Source organism: Atractosteus spatula (assembly GCF_055471065.1).
Source record: "Atractosteus spatula isolate fAtrSpa1 chromosome 16 unlocalized genomic scaffold, fAtrSpa1.hap1 SUPER_16_unloc_1, whole genome shotgun sequence".
NCBI lineage: Eukaryota > Metazoa > Chordata > Actinopteri > Semionotiformes > Lepisosteidae > Atractosteus > Atractosteus spatula.
In genome coordinates, this window is record NW_028296631.1 from 1,952,700 (window position 1) to 1,968,285 (window position 15,586).

Sequence of the window (15,586 nt, forward strand, 5' to 3'; positions counted from 1 at the left end):
AGTCTACGTAGCTTAAACGGTCCGCACGTCGGGTTCTTAGCTGAAAGGGTAGTAAATCAGGCTCACCCAGTCCTTAATCTTTTAAAGAGGATAAAAAATTGAACCTAGTCGCCACATCACATACATCCTGTTCAATGATAAGAAGGTGACATCTGTCCTCGCTCCAGAGTAAATCACACGTTGAGGGCATTTTTTTTCCACTTTACCGTGAGTCGGGCTCGGTTGCACAGAGGCGAGAGCAGAGCAATGAGGTCACGGGGACAGGGGAGTCACACGCTGGCGGTTTGAACACGCGGAAGATCACTGAGGGATCTACAGTATATGGACCCTCTGTGCGCCACCCGTCCAAACTCTGGACTCTGAATCCTGCCATCCGAGTTTAGATCTCGGCGGAACCTGAGCCGCAGTTCCTTCTTAAAACGTAATCTGGTGAGCATTTCTAGAATCGTACTTGTATAGATGCAGCCTTTAATGTGTTGCTAGGTTAAAATTGATGACTTCTTGAACTTCAGTAGGCAATTGCCCTCTTGATTTCGGATTTAATTGCTTTACTACAGGGGTGATTTTATGATGACAGAGTCATGTTCAGGTACTTTGCTGGATGGAGGAAGCTCATTTCGGACTCTGTGATCTGCTCACCTGGAAAGGTCTGCTGTACTACTACAAGAGAGAAGTAGAGTCTGGAAGAAGGGAAAATTTTATGATGCTTTGGAAGAAAGTGTTTTTTTTTTCTTTGAAATCGAAATGAATCAGAATATCAGTGCAAAGGACAAACTCTTGGTTTGGTTTAAAGAGATATGGTTTTAAACAGACACAATGTAGAAAACAGGTGTTTCTCACTTTTGGAAAAGAATGGACCGGGGGTAATGTTTTACTAGTTGCACTGCTGAGCTCACTGGGTTGCAGTCGTGCAGTGTGACACCAGGGCCAGTGGCGCAATGGATAACGCGTCTGACTACGGATCAGGAGATTGTAGGTTCGGCTCCTGCCTGGCTCGGGTCACTTTTAAACGCATCAGGCTACTCCCTAAGTAGCCTGTGCTACTTACTGTATGTGGGTGTAATCGTACCCAGTACAAGATTTCCTTCATGTAAATGAACTGCACCTGGGCTCAGTACGGTGCTGAGAGCCCAGCGTTGCTGTTCTAATTAGCACGCACTGCATCGGCTATGAACCCGAACATTTCAATTATTCCGATCAGTAAGTCAACACGTAGTCCACATGAAAGGTAGAAATATTCTCTTGTCTGTCTCTTGTTTGTATATAACTGAATGTCCCTGACAATGTACTGTTAGTTTTAATTGAAGAACGGCATTTGTGTTCAAATATAGCAGACAAGTTTACGTAACTGCTCATGCGACACTCAGTTGTAATTAGTCAAGAAATAAAGTCGAACAACAGCTGAGGGTTTGAATGTGAACGTATCAGATTGCAGCGCCTTTTACTTCCATTGACAAATGATAGAGATTCGAAGAGAGATCCTTCAGACTGGCAAGCAAACCCACGGCTTTTTCGGTTTTCTATCTAGGCAACGTTGGTGTCTGCAATAGCATAAATGAAAGCACGATGCAATTTCTGTGGCTACATTTGTTGCACTTCATGCACAGTAAGAGTGTTTCTAACACCAAATAAAAACTCAACAATTAGCGATCACGCCTTCTCCTCAGTTAACCCACTGAAACCCTCGCTGATAAGAATTCTTTACTGCGTGCTTTACGAGCACCTATCTTGTCGGTTCTTTGAGCTTTATTGATCCGATTTTCAAAGGCATAAGTAGAGCACCAGACGTGCGAACGCAAAATGTGTGGTTATCTGAAGAATTGATTTCCATGGCAGCGGGTCCAAGCGATTTAGCGTTTTTATAGTACCAGAAAAGGAGAAGCGGCACTTCGCCTCTGCCGCGCAGGCACACTACAACGTGCGGCAGCCGCCGTAGACGGCAGGATTTGAACCTGCGCGGGGAGTCCCCACCAGATTTCAAGTCCATCGCCTTAACCACTCGGCCACGACTACGGCAAGCTTGCCACTGCCGCATTCCTCCTATAATCTAACACGAGTGCGAGGTGGCTGGGGAAACCTTTTCAGAGTCGCTCCCCGTTAAAAAAAATACCTTTGACAAAATACGTGCCGGCAGACAGACACGCCTCCGAGGGTTTAAGGGTGGCTTCACGTTCAAAGGATAAAGTCTCCCCGTCCTGATGTCAAAATGCAACTTTGGCAGACAGAAAAAACATCAACAAACCACAAATGTGGACAAGGATTTTACAAGCTGCACCACACTGCACTTTGAAAAGCATTTAAATTAGTGTTAGACGCAGGAATTGCCTTTGGTTTACGCGCTTACGAAAGCCCTCAGCTCCTGCAGTTGAATATAATGCCGTTACGTGTCGAAGCAGTAACGTACGTCATCCTACCACTGCAGCACGGGGAATATAGGGAAATGAGCACACGCTACGAATCGTCTCAATCACTCCCTAGAGTTGTAAGGCGCATTGAAGGGTGCACCGCCATCATTAATCGTTGCGCCTCTGTGAAAGGAAAGCTCTTGAGCAGTTTTGAAACAGCTCGGATGAAACACTTGATTGCTTCCATGTGCATCTGGAGTTCATTTCTTATTTTCACTTCACGCCGCCCAAAGCATTTCTAAAACAGGAGATTCGCGTTTGGGAATGCGCCCTGCCCTAAAAATAAAACAGGTCTACGGGTCTGAAACCTGCTCCACAGAAAACAGTTTTGTTGCGCTTTTGATCAAAGGGAGATTCGTTGTTCTTACTTTTTGATGACATAACATCCAAAGGGGCTTCTTTGGAGCTGAATTCCAACCAGCATCCTAAAGTTTCTTGGTGGTATCCTTTACAGTCCTCTGTTCGGTCGACAAGGGACTGAAGTGGGCAGCTTTCCTCACACATGCAGTGCAATGTACTGTAGTGTTCCCGTTCACTGAATTCGCAGTTCTGCATCAGACCTCTAACTCGTTTCCTAAGTCTTGGTCAGCTTGAATTTAAGCCACGAACCATGCTTCTACTGTATAAACGTCTAGAGGAATCACAAACTATTTGAGAGGCCATCATTCCAGGGGGAACTGACAAAGTCTATCTCTAAACACCTAGCGCAGTCTCTCGAGAGACTGTCAAAAATCTCTTTCTCCATTTGCGTTGCAAGTAAACGGAAACACAGTCTCAACCCAGAGTCACTTGGCAGTAGCGGCACTTAACCACTGTTATTGTCACTGCTTGATACCAACGTTAGCCTACTATACCATGTTCAGCCACCGCTGGAAAACGTACTGCTCTAGTACCACACGTGTCAGACATGGAGAGCGACAAGTGTGTGATTTGAACCCATGCATGCAGAGCACAATGTATTAGTAGTCCATCACCTTAACCACTCAGCCACGACTACAGCAAATGCTGTTATTGCTGCATTCTTGCTACAATCTCACATGGATCGCGAGACGCCGGCGGAAATCTTTTTCAAAGTCGTTCTCCGTTAAAAAAAAAAACCTTTCCAAAATACAAACCTTGCAGACAGACACGCCTCAGAGGACTTAAGGGTTGCTTCATATGGGAATGATAAAGTCTCCCCGTCTGGACAGGAAAATGGCACTTTGTTAGACACAAAAAAACAATCAACAACAGACAAATGTCTACAAGCATTTTAGAAGCCGCACTTGAAATAGCTCTTACATTCGTGTTAGACGCAGGAATCGCCTTTTTATTGACGCTCTTACAAACGCCATGGAAAGCAAAACAAAGCAAAGCAGAGCAGAACAAAACGAACAAAATAAAACCCTCATGTCCTGCACTTGAATATAATGCCGTTACGTGCCGAAGCGGTATTGGACGTCATCCTAGCACTGCAACCCGGGGCGTACGGTATATGGGAACGAGCACACGTCACGAATCGTCTCTAATCACTCCCTGCACTGTAAGGCGCCTTGAAGCGTGCACCCTCAACATTCATCTTTGCGCATCTGTGAAAGGTAAACTCTTGAGCAAACTCTGAACCAGACGCTCAAACTCCAGCTAGCATTAGGGGTAGCATTCCCACGCTACTTGAACACTTTGTTTACGCTCAGTGCTGGATTTTGGGAACTTTAGGACGAGTGGGACTTTTCTCCTATCTGTCAATTCGTTTTGTTTTGGAGACTCTTGGCTGTCTGTGTTGTATAGTGCAGCGTGAAGAAAACGTTTTCGAAAACTGTGCCGGCTCAAAAGTTGTAAGAAATCCTCTCCAGCTCTTTTAAGTCTCTTCAGTTTTGTCATTTAAAGTGAAACTAGATGTATAACTGGAGCCTCACTTATGCAAATATTGCAAATTTACATAAGTGAGGCTCCAGTTCGACATCTAGTTTCACTTTATATGACAGAAGTACATCAGACTGTGCCGGACTGGGGGATCACTTCCGGTTATTTTTACCATCTTAAACATTTGAAATCCTCCCCTAGGCAATTGTGACACTTCATCTTGGCTCCACCTAGGACACTCTTCAATCTTCCATCACTTCTCTCTTCTCCCACAACACTCTCGTCTGTCGGCAGTATGTGGCGTCTTTGAATTACCACCAATCTCACCACAGCAAGAAAGCAACGGGTTTTGGCAAGAGAGGAGGAGACTACCTGGCCCGAACGGGGATCGAACCCGCGTCCTTGGCGTTATTAGCACCACGCTCTAACCAACTGAGCTAACAGGCCTCGTGCCCGCTGTCCTCTCTGTGCTGCAAAAAATGGAATTCAGGGAAGTTTCTTTTGTCCTTCTTTGAATAGAAAGCCCTGCGATTCAGTGTACGGGCTTTCTCGTGCTGTTTAATTGTTCTTGTAACCCAAATCCTACACTGGCCTGAAGTGCCCCCCCATTTCACAGCATTTTTCAGCTGATTTCAAATGTACCTAAAGGAGAAGCATTATTGAAGACCATCAATTACCAAGAGCTTTTGTCAAAGGTTTTGGTGGTCACTTTTAATGACCACAGAGAGCTATGACCTCGGTTTTACATCTCATCCAAAAGACGGCGCCTTTTTACCACACAGCGTCTCCGTCACTATACTGGGGCATTGGGACCCGCACAGACCTCAGGGTGAGCACCCCACAGCTGGCTCCATTAACACCGCTTCCAGCTGTAAGCTTTGCTTTTCCCTGTAGGTCACCCTCATCCGGGTACTGACCTGGCTCACACCTTCTAAGCTTTAGTGGGTTTTCAGTTGCGAGTTGAAAGGGGATGCAAGTGATGGAGCCGCTCGCTGCAAAAGCCACTGGATTGGCCGGGAATTGAACCCGGGCCTCCCGCGTGGCAGGCAAGAATTCTACCACTGAACCACCAATTCACGCTGCAAGGGGCTCCAAAAAAGACGCTTTTTTACCACTCTGTGCTGGATGTTGGGTCCCAAGGGAACTTCTGGACGAGTGAGAATTTTCTGCTATCAAAATTTGGTTTCGGAGACTTTTGGCAGCCTACAGATGCAGCCATTCAAAATGCGCGGGCGATACCGCGTTATTTTGCGGTACGCTGTACGCAGTCTACCGCAAGCTACCGGTAAATACCGCGAGTTACCGTAAATTCTCCTATAATACGACAAGCAAAATAATAGTATCCGGAATTTCCGCAAGGTGGAGCTAATAAAGCTCAACCTCTCATGTTTGAGCTGTGGCCATCAAAGTCTTTAACGAAGATATTACTAATAGTATTAATAATGAATGACCTTGGACAAGCTGTAAGTGTAAACTCAAAGTATTGCCCTGGTCAACATTCTTTTTTTCATTGACCGTCTTTGTAAAAGTAACACCACAGCATTTCGCAATCACGCATTTGTTTCCAATCATGCAAAGTACAGTAATTTTTGAGAATCGATTCACCATGCCTTTCACATGCTCATAAAAGAGATTGATTTAGGAACATAAACATATTACCGTATGAAAACTGTACTGTATACAGTATGTATATGTATATTTAATGTCTTAACTGTGCCCGTTTAAGTATTGAATATTCATATCTGAGTTTACCACTGAAGGGAAATCTTAGTAGCTGAGCATAAAAAGAATAGGAGCATACTGCAACGCGTGTGAAGGCCATAAACGATATTAATTTTGGAACATAAACATAGAGTATATGGCTGGTCTCGGTACTTTAAAGAAAACATACACGAAACATGGTTTCATTATGACCAGAATCGGTCTTGAGATATTTTTAACTTGATTTACAGTATTTGAGAGGTATGTCTTAACACCGATACTACAGTGCTTAAGTACTGCTCACGTATATGTTTCTAGGTTTATATTATGCATTTCATACGGTCAAATTACTTTTGAGCAACTAATAAGAAGCGCGAAACGGTATGCGTTTTAGTTTCGTTTTGTGCTGGGACCCGTGGATTGATTAGAGATATCAAGTACATACAAGTCATTTTTTAAATGTTGTAGTTCGTCTTGAAAAAATGTTACGAGTACATCATCTATCAACAATTACACAGGTTCTGTTTCCATATTGCGGATTTTGGTTACGTAATATTATTTTCTAGATTTCACGTTGTGAATATATGATTTGGGCAAACAGAGCCGCAAAGAAGTACATTATGGGTTGTTGTTGTTTTTTTTGCAGTTTTATCTAGAACAAGCGATGCTTAAACCTTTGTCTGATTCTTGTGAAACTATCCACACGACAGTTACAGTACCTAGGAGTTGACTTCAGTGATGTCACTGATGGGATGTTTCTAAAAATCCATCCTCTGTAAAACGTCTTCTCTAGTTGTCCTGCATATGTATTCGCTAATGAAGCTGTGTGTTCTGAGCCTGGATCTCTACATTTCTGTATGAACCAGCTTAGAGGGCTAAAGACAGCTTGTGTTTAAATTGAGTGTAAGGCAATTTATGCTTCTAAAGTCATGGTAAGCATTTATTATTGTACTGTGCTGTAAACTTGTTCTGTGCCTAGTCACATTATTTTATAGCGTTTTTATAGTGTTATCAAATCCGTCACATGGTCTGTGATTGAAACCTGTGAAACCGGTTTAATTCGTCACAGCCAGCACTCCGGCAGAGAGGGGGTTGTACTCGTAAAGTAGAAGAAGGCGAGATTTCCAGCGAAAGACACCTCCCCCCCACCCTCATACGATTCGCATTGTAATTACACATTGTAATTGTATTACACATTGTACACATGCTTAAAAGAGAAGAGAGAAAACGCAAGCCTTCTTCAGGTGTGAGGGTCTTCTGCTCAGAATGAAACGCTAAAATGTAATGTAGGCTCTGAATGGGTTCAATTATGATTTGGGCTTGATTAAGGTCGCTGCCTTTCATCTAAAACCCTACTTGAATCCTTCGAAACTAAAAATCAGTGTTTGTGAGTTCTAAATAAAGAGGTATCCAGGTAACAGTGATACGGGCGGACAGTCTGGGGAGATCGCCCGTTTTCCATGTAAATAGTTCCCTGGTTCCGCACCCCTTGGTGTTTCTCTCGCTCTCTCTCGGGTCACCTGATCATTAGCTCGAAAGATTTCAGTGCTTTGTGTATATTCTAATGGTAGTGGGGGCAGGGTGTGTGCGAACAGGTTTGGTTGAAATTGCATTGGAGATCTATGTTCTTCACACCTGAAACATTTCCTCTGAAAGCATTTTCTTCGCAGTTTAACCGATCTTGTTACAGCATGTTACAGTTTACTATTATTAACCATATTAATTTTAAGTGCTTAATGCCATTTTTTGACCAGGCACGAATATTCTTAAGTCCATATCTTCGCAAGGGAATCAGTGCGAATTGCAATACTAATTAAATTAAAACTACTAACTACTAACTAATACTAATTAAAACAAACCAGAAACGTGTTGTTCTGTCTAATGACATTACAAGTGGAAAGATTACAGATTTTAATCGTCTTTAATTTTGTTACGTTATACATTTTAGAAACGTTTCATCCATACAAACACCACAAAACTATTTTCGATTGTATTTCTGAATAGTATGTTACACTTAGTTCACTGTTTTAAATACATCTAATTAAGAAAGTTAGGTGTTAGCATAAACTATTAGCAATCAATAATATTAAATTTAGCACTTGAATAAGCTGTTGCACTTTCCCCCGCATCTTGTAAAAATATATTTTCATTGTTCAAATATACATTAAGTCTGACTATCATATAATAAGTTAAATACAAAACTAAAGAAAAAATAGGGTTAAATATAATTCAAAATATTTTGCTAACAATGTTAACTGTTTATGAATAATAAAATGTATTAACTAAGGAGTAGGATGGCACAGTTGTTAGTATGTTTTTTGTTTTGTTTCTTTTTCATAAATACAACAGTAGTACCTGATGTCTCAGTGGCTTTCAAAATTAAATTATGCATGCAAACCTGTGAACCAGAAAGATAACTAAGATACCCATCCATTTATAATGGTGGCGAAGTGGTTAGCATTGCTATCTTGCAGCACTGGGGTCTTAGGTTCAATTTCTGCCATCCTGTGTGTGTGGGGTTTACATGTTCTCTCTGGGTTACATGGTTTTTCTCCATATGTGTGATATGACTCCCTCTCGCACTCCGAAACATACTGGTAAGTTAATTGGTTTATGGGAAAACTGGCCCTGGTGTGTGTGTGTTTGTGTCTGTCTGTCCTGTGATGGACTGGCGCTATGTCCAGGGTGTATTCTGCCTTGTGTCCGTTGCTTACTGGGATAGGCTCCAAATCCTCTGTACTGGATAAAGAGATTAGAAATGGATGGAAGTAAAGGCACTGTGTGGATGGAACTATACACAGTGTTAGAAACCCACGATGAAATGGCAGCATCTCACTGAGAATAAAATATTTTATAGTGCTGGCTTAAGGAAACAGCCTTTCCACCTCTCTTGCACATCAGTATCCATACCTAGTTATTTAAACAAATTGCCTCTAATTATAAACATCTTAATATGCTGGCTCTGTGGATCCGCATCAGCTATGTTTGCCCATTCCTTCAATTCATGTGCATCCAACACACAGTTCAATGCCAGCAACTACACATAATCTAAAATACAATCCTTATTTCAGTATCTATGTAAACATATAGTCTGTTAACTTCATCATCTTCATCAAAAGTATGCCTAACCCCATTAGGAAGTGTTCTTGTTATAAGTGTATTCCTCAGCTTTCCCCAAATTATCTTCTTCTTGCCAACATCTCTAGTCTTTTATCCTGCAATAACTCAGCCAACACTTAAATCTCCAAAAGCTGCTTGTGTTAATTTCTTTAAATCACAAATATCATGTGTAAATACTGGCCATGTAATACTCTGCATTGCGGAATAATAGTTTATTTTAAAGGGAACTAGAGAAATCAAGAAAAGCTTTTTTTCTAGAATTAATAAATGCACATCCTGTTCACTGGGGAAATTAAATCCACACTGAGCAATCTTCAATATGTTCAGAATATGACAGCAAGAATCCTATCAGGGATGCATTACACCTGTTTTCAAGTCCTTGCACTGGTTACCTATCAGATTTCGAGTCAACTTCAAAATCCTTATCCTCCTTATATACTGTCCTACAACTGTTATTATTGATCACCGAATTATTGTACTTGACATGACTTCATTCAGCCTTTCCTGAACGTCTATGACAGGCAGAGAGAGTGCTGTTTCTGGTGCGATCTTTTGCAGCTGACATTTCACTGTTTTAAACGAACAAGAAATTAGATTGCTCATAAATCAGTTATTCTATATAAACACAGCCCTCCGAAATCTATATAAATTGCCCTCTGAAAATCCTCTTTTTCTTGTTCGTTTTAGAGACCTTGATCGAAACTGATTTTAGATGTCAGAAAGGATTTATTTTCTCTGTATTTCCTACATTGCTTTGTCGAGATTTTAACTTTATATCTAAATTTATATCTAGGCTCAGATTTCAACTATAAATCGAACAGTAATTAATAGCAGTAAATACTGATGTTTTGCGCCCTCTTACCACAAAAATATATGTTTTGTAGTTGGGATTAACTTTATTTCGTACGCGTAGCTACTCCGATTCGGACACCGAACAGTTAAAGATGGCGGCAAATCAGACACCCAGAGAGGGGGGGGGGGGGCGTCTTCTTGCCTCCATAACTAAAATGCCAAATAGGAGTGGCTTAAGCGACATACACAGTCGTGTAACTGACAGTTTGAGGTAGTCTATCGTGTAAATTTCGCTTTGTTGCTGATAGGTTAAGCTTTCGAAACTCTGCCCCAAAGTCATGTGACTGATTTTTCGCCCTGTTTCGTTGGTTAAACGCAATGATCACAAGCACCACCGTGGTAACTGGGATGTGTAGTTTTTAATTCCGTTTGAATTATAACTGTACGTACTGTCTTCATATTTGGCCAGGGCTTTAAAGAGAAGGCGCGCCAAAAAAATTCGGTGCCGTCGTCTCCGCATTAAAGGTACCCCCGTGCTGGAAGAATTTGACCTCGGAACGTTTGCCCAGCGTAGTTATAGTGGACATAAAAACAAGAGTTCGCTGGCATTATATCCTAGAAGACACAGACCGGCACCAGACCGGTAAATGCTTGATGAACTAGGGATTGGACAGTTTCCAAGTGCTTGTACAATCGATGGAAATGTTCAAATAAATGTGCAAAAGAAATAAACAAAATAATTATTTATTTCTTTATCATATTGGCTAGCTAATGTCCTCTCTTTGCTAGTTAGTGGCTGTGTTTCTGCGTTGGGTAGCAACGGGTGACTGTTCTCAGGCGGAAGATGTAAACAGCTTAATTTTCGTGTTAAATAATTTTTAAAAATTAAAATTCATTCTATACAGCAATCACATATTTGGGTACCGTTTCATAAAAATTTCATGCTTAAAATGTTTAGGGAGAAATGGAAGACTGGTGTGTATTTTTTCTTTAAACTATTGTAGTGGCAATGCTTGTTAATAAGACAGAATTAAGCGTTGGTATGCTCCTAAAGGAGGCCCCATCTCACCCTCCATCTCTGTGGTGCAGCCACAGAGAAAGAATTCATGCAAGCTGATTTAAGATGTTTTTCTTTTGATAAGAAGCAAGCTCCCAGACGGGGATGCAATTAGCTAAGCCTGGCTATCATGATCAATGGTCATCCACTGGCGCCTATCTGTCTAGGGAGTGCCGAATGGACATCTGGACTGCATTTCTAAGTGTCAAGAGTAAGTGACTTATATCTCACCTTGACCAACCAATCAGGGACTGGCAGGGCGTGGTAATACCACGTGGGTCTCCAATGCCCGCCAAACTCTCAACCAATCAGCACACATCTGGGTCTTGATCAAAAAGGGAGCGCAAGCTCAGTTCTGGGCTCTCCTTGGCCATTTTCACGCATCCTCAGAGACAATCACGTGACAACTGCTGTTGTCTGCAAAAGGACTTGGACTTTGTTCTAAGCGCGAGGCCGAGGATCCCGTACGTATTCAGAATTCTACCAACGTGAATGCTCCGCTTGATCAACGGCAGCCTACAGTTGGACCCTCGTCGACAACCTGAATAGCTTATTCAGAAGCAGCGCTGGACCGGGAACGAACCAGCTTCTTCCCAGGCAAAAGAGTGACTTGTGAGGACTCGCGGTCACACTCTGTGCATAGAGACTTTCTACTAGCCAGCCGGACTGCTGGTAGATCCCTTCGGAGCAACGACTGCCCTGCGCGCCGCAGTCAGATTCCTCCGCCCGTCCTACTCCGAGCTGCACCTCGACTGGTTGGCCGGTAGCCAGAGGACGCCGACACAACGCCCATTGGACAACCGCTGCAACAGAGCCTGTCAGCTGGTTTGGTGTTCGTGCCGGGAAATTCCAAATCCAAACACAGTGGATAAGTAAACCCCATGTTCTACATTGCGTCTCGAGAATTTAATTGTACCTCAACACAAGTTGTTATCAATTTAATTCATGAGTAATGTATTTACTTCCGAGTTTAGAGTAACAGTGGGTAATAACACTGATTAGCGATTTGGTAACCGAACAATATATATTGACATATATTCTCTGTTGTGTATCTCTTTGTGTTTGCATCTCTTCGAGATTATATACCTTGTATATTGATAACCCTCACAGTAAGGTCTGCCGCTCGTATCCAGGCAGACTAGTATATGTTTGGTGCACAGTTTATATTAATAAATGTATCTCGTGTATTGAACCCGTGTGTGTGCGTTGTTAGTTGTTCTGACGATTGATTTTCTAAAAGCCCCAACGAACAACCTCGTGATTACTGCTACAATTGATAATTGTCTCAGTAAACCCATCAAACCACTACATTTAATGGCGTCCCTGGGTGGGCGAGTTTAGAATGAAATGAGAATCAATCGCACAGAATAACTGATATTGCTGTGAGTTCAAGTTCAGCACAGCACCGCGGCTTCTATACGCGAATACCGGGTGTGCTGATAACTGCGTAAAGAAATCCCCCTGTTTTCTAGCGTTTAGTGTAACGTGTACTGATTGGAAATCCATCTGCTCGGGTGTTTAGATTCCATACTGTATTTTGGTAAAAGAAAAAAAAGTAATACTCTTAAAGTTTCTCTGACGTAATGACAATGGCTGCTAAAATGTCTGAAGTGGAGTCGCTTATAAGTACTATTTCTAGCGACGACAATCCTGGTTACTGGAGCGGTATCGAAAAGTTGAACTTTGATGATATTGAGAAGCTGCAAGTAGATTTAGTAGCTAAGGTAGCGAACCAGCTTAACACAGGAGGGTCCGTGAACGCAGTTCAGGTCCTATCGAGTTTCGCCTTAAATCTAGCTAAACAGCTGGAACTGTCTTTGTCCGAGCTGACAAAGTTTCAAAAGCTTCAGGGAAAGCTAGAAAGATATAAGGCGGAGCGAGTTGAGTTGTTGGATATAATCAGAGAAAAGAGAGTGAAAAATGAGGAAAGTGAAGACAGACTCAGGGAAGTTTTAGGTAAATTAGATGACCTGTCTGCTAGAGAAACTGCGGCTGAGGTAGCTAGGAGAGACCTGGAAGCGAGCTTGAAAGAAAAAGAAAAAGAAATTGAGCGTTTAAATGAGCTCAGCCAGGAAAGGCAAAAGGAGTTAGATGCTGCCGTACTGGAAGCAAAACAGGCTAGATCCCACTTGCATGCCAGCCCACCTAGCAGCCCGGAGCGCTCACCCAGCGCGCCGGGAGGAGGTTTCTCCCGGCCAGGGTCTGTGGTCGGATCGGCATGGGGGAGATCGCCGAGTCCTGCGCGAGACGCAAGGGCGATGCAATTCAGGCATAGACCCCCTGCTCCTGATCACGGCCGTCCCCCTGCCCGCGGAGAAACCGTAAAAATTAACGTCCACTCCCTGAGGCAGTTAGCCAAAGATGTAGAAAGGTTTGACCCGTCAGTGTCAGGGAATAATGTGGAAACCTACATCGATGAGCCGAGACATACTTTGCAGTTTATGCCCGGAGCGTCCGAACAGGAAAAGGCTATGTTAGTAAGGAAAACTACTAGCCGAGCGGTCCACGAGTGGATGTCTAGACAAGGACCGGAGGTCTGTAATAGCTTTGAGGAGCTGTGTCAGGCAATGATCGGAGAATTTTCGGCTTTTATCGATCCCATAGCTGCCGTGGCCGCTGCGCACCATATTAAGCACGAAAAAGCTGAAGCCCCTCGCGACTATTATGAGAGGCTTAGGCGCACTTATTTTGCAGGGCGGAATGAAGAGGGTTGCGAAGAGAACGTGAATTTCAAAGGTTTATTCATTGCTAATCTGCATCCCTCAATCAGGAAAATGATTGTGATGCACACTGATACAAAAGCGATGAAAATGGCTGACATTAGAAGGTTGGCTCAAAAAGCCTGGGGAGCTGAAGTCTCTGCTTCCTCAGAGCGAAAACCTGCTAAAACGGCCGTGTTCGCCACTAAAGCCAGCAGGGTTGACGACTCGCCTCAGCTCGAGGGAGCTGAGGTTCCTGAGCCCGCTAAGCCCCGGCGCAAAATAGGCAGGCAGGACCGCACTAAGCGTCAGAGCCGCCGTGAGCGCTACGGGGAAGGCAAGGGCACAGGCAGAGCCTATCAGAAGGCTGGACGAAGGGAGTCGACTGCAACCCGCCTGGACAGGCTTGAACAAGCCCTGCTTGAGAGATCAGGACAGGGTAAACCTTCCGCACTGAATGCCGGAAGCGTGAATGAGCTTAGTGGGACCACGCCCCTTCTCACTGGAGGAGGCGGGGATCCATCCCAAACCCCTCCCTCAGTCTATCTGATTGGGTGGGAGGGTTCCTGCCTGGAAGAAGGCTGTGACTCTGAGTTGGGCGCTGACCCCGCCCCTGAAGTCAAAGAAAAGGCAGGCTTCCAACAATTCTTAGGGAATCTCAGCCAGAAAGGCAAAGCAAGGCGTATTTATATCAAGGTTTCTCTTGAAAACGTCTTAGATAGAGAAGCACTGGTTGACACTGGGGCTGAAATTAGTTTGATGTCAGCCGATCTACTCAGCGAGCTCAAACGAGTAGCGAAAGGAAAAGGCATCAGACTTAAGGTAGAACCGTGTAAGATAGATATTTCCAGCTATACCCAGGATCATGCCAGGATCACACACCGAGTGTGGGTGGCACTTAGGTTCGGGCCAATGAACGTGGTGCATCCTGTTTACATCTCTAGGTTTAAAACAGAGCCACTACTCATTGGCCAAGACCTGCTTGACAGGCTGGAGCCTCTGGTGGACTGCCAGCGTGGAAAATTGTGGGCTCAGGTCAAGCACCCTAAGCCTGTCGTACAGCAAAAAGGGGGGTTCAGTGGTTATGCTGTGATCACACAGTGCCCACTGAACACCATAGCTGAGTTGGAGGATTCTCCTGGTTCCTCTGGACGAGAAATAAATGTCTCTTCTTGCTTTCCAAAACTACAGGGAAGTCCTGCCCAGGCCAGCACTCCCACGGTCTCCCAACTACAGGAGCAGTGCTCCGAGCAGCTGCTTGACCCGCCAGGTAAAGCACACCCCTTTTTCATCCCTGAAGAAGAGTGGATCTCCCTGTCCGGTAATGAATGGGAGTCCTTTCTGTGCGCCCTGGTACCTCAGGGGGACAAGGACTACCACCCCATGGTGGTGGGAGGGGTCCAGGTGGCAGAAGTGCAGGTTGATGATGTAATTCTCAGCCTCAGCTCTGAGAAGTCCATAATCAGTGAAGGTCTGTTCGAGGACCTGTCGCGAAGCCGTCAGGTGACCCTGGTGACGCAATCACAGGGTCTGTGGTGGGCACCCCCACCTCATAGGTCCATTTGGAGCAAAGGAAGCTGTGCAGCTTCCATCTCCATCGGAAAAAGGAAGTTTGCTCACTACTTCCAGGTAGCACCTCAGCTGACCCATTCGGTCTGTATTGGTGCAGACCTGTTGGTTCGACTGGGCGCCCAGCTGGACACAGTAAACAGTGTGCTGTGGACACGGGTGAACCCAGATGCCCACTCTCTAAGCGGCGACCCCGAGAACATTCGGTCAGGTCAGACGATTCCTCAGGCCTGCCAGGTAGTAAACGAATCGGACCTGATCGTTCCTGCGTCAACAGCAGGGTTTCCGGTACGCCTTGTCCTAAAGAAGGGACAGAGGATGGATGCTGGCCGAGATCAGGCATGTGTTGACCCAGCTCTCCCGTGCAGGGGCCAAACTGTCTCTGGCTAAGGGACAGTGGT

At 44.2% G+C, this 15,586-nt stretch overlaps 2 non-coding genes across 2 annotated transcripts; both read right to left on the reverse strand.

Annotated features, from left to right (window-relative positions):
• Positions 1-1,931: 1,931 nt before the first annotated feature.
• Positions 1,932-2,013, reverse strand: trnas-uga (transfer RNA serine (anticodon UGA)). The gene has a single exon. It is a non-coding gene; the product is annotated as a tRNA-Ser (tRNA).
• A 2,607-nt stretch (positions 2,014-4,620) lies between these two features.
• On the reverse strand, positions 4,621-4,694 carry trnai-aau (transfer RNA isoleucine (anticodon AAU)). The gene has a single exon. It is a non-coding gene; the product is annotated as a tRNA-Ile (tRNA).
• Between the last annotated feature and the right edge of the window lie 10,892 nt (positions 4,695-15,586).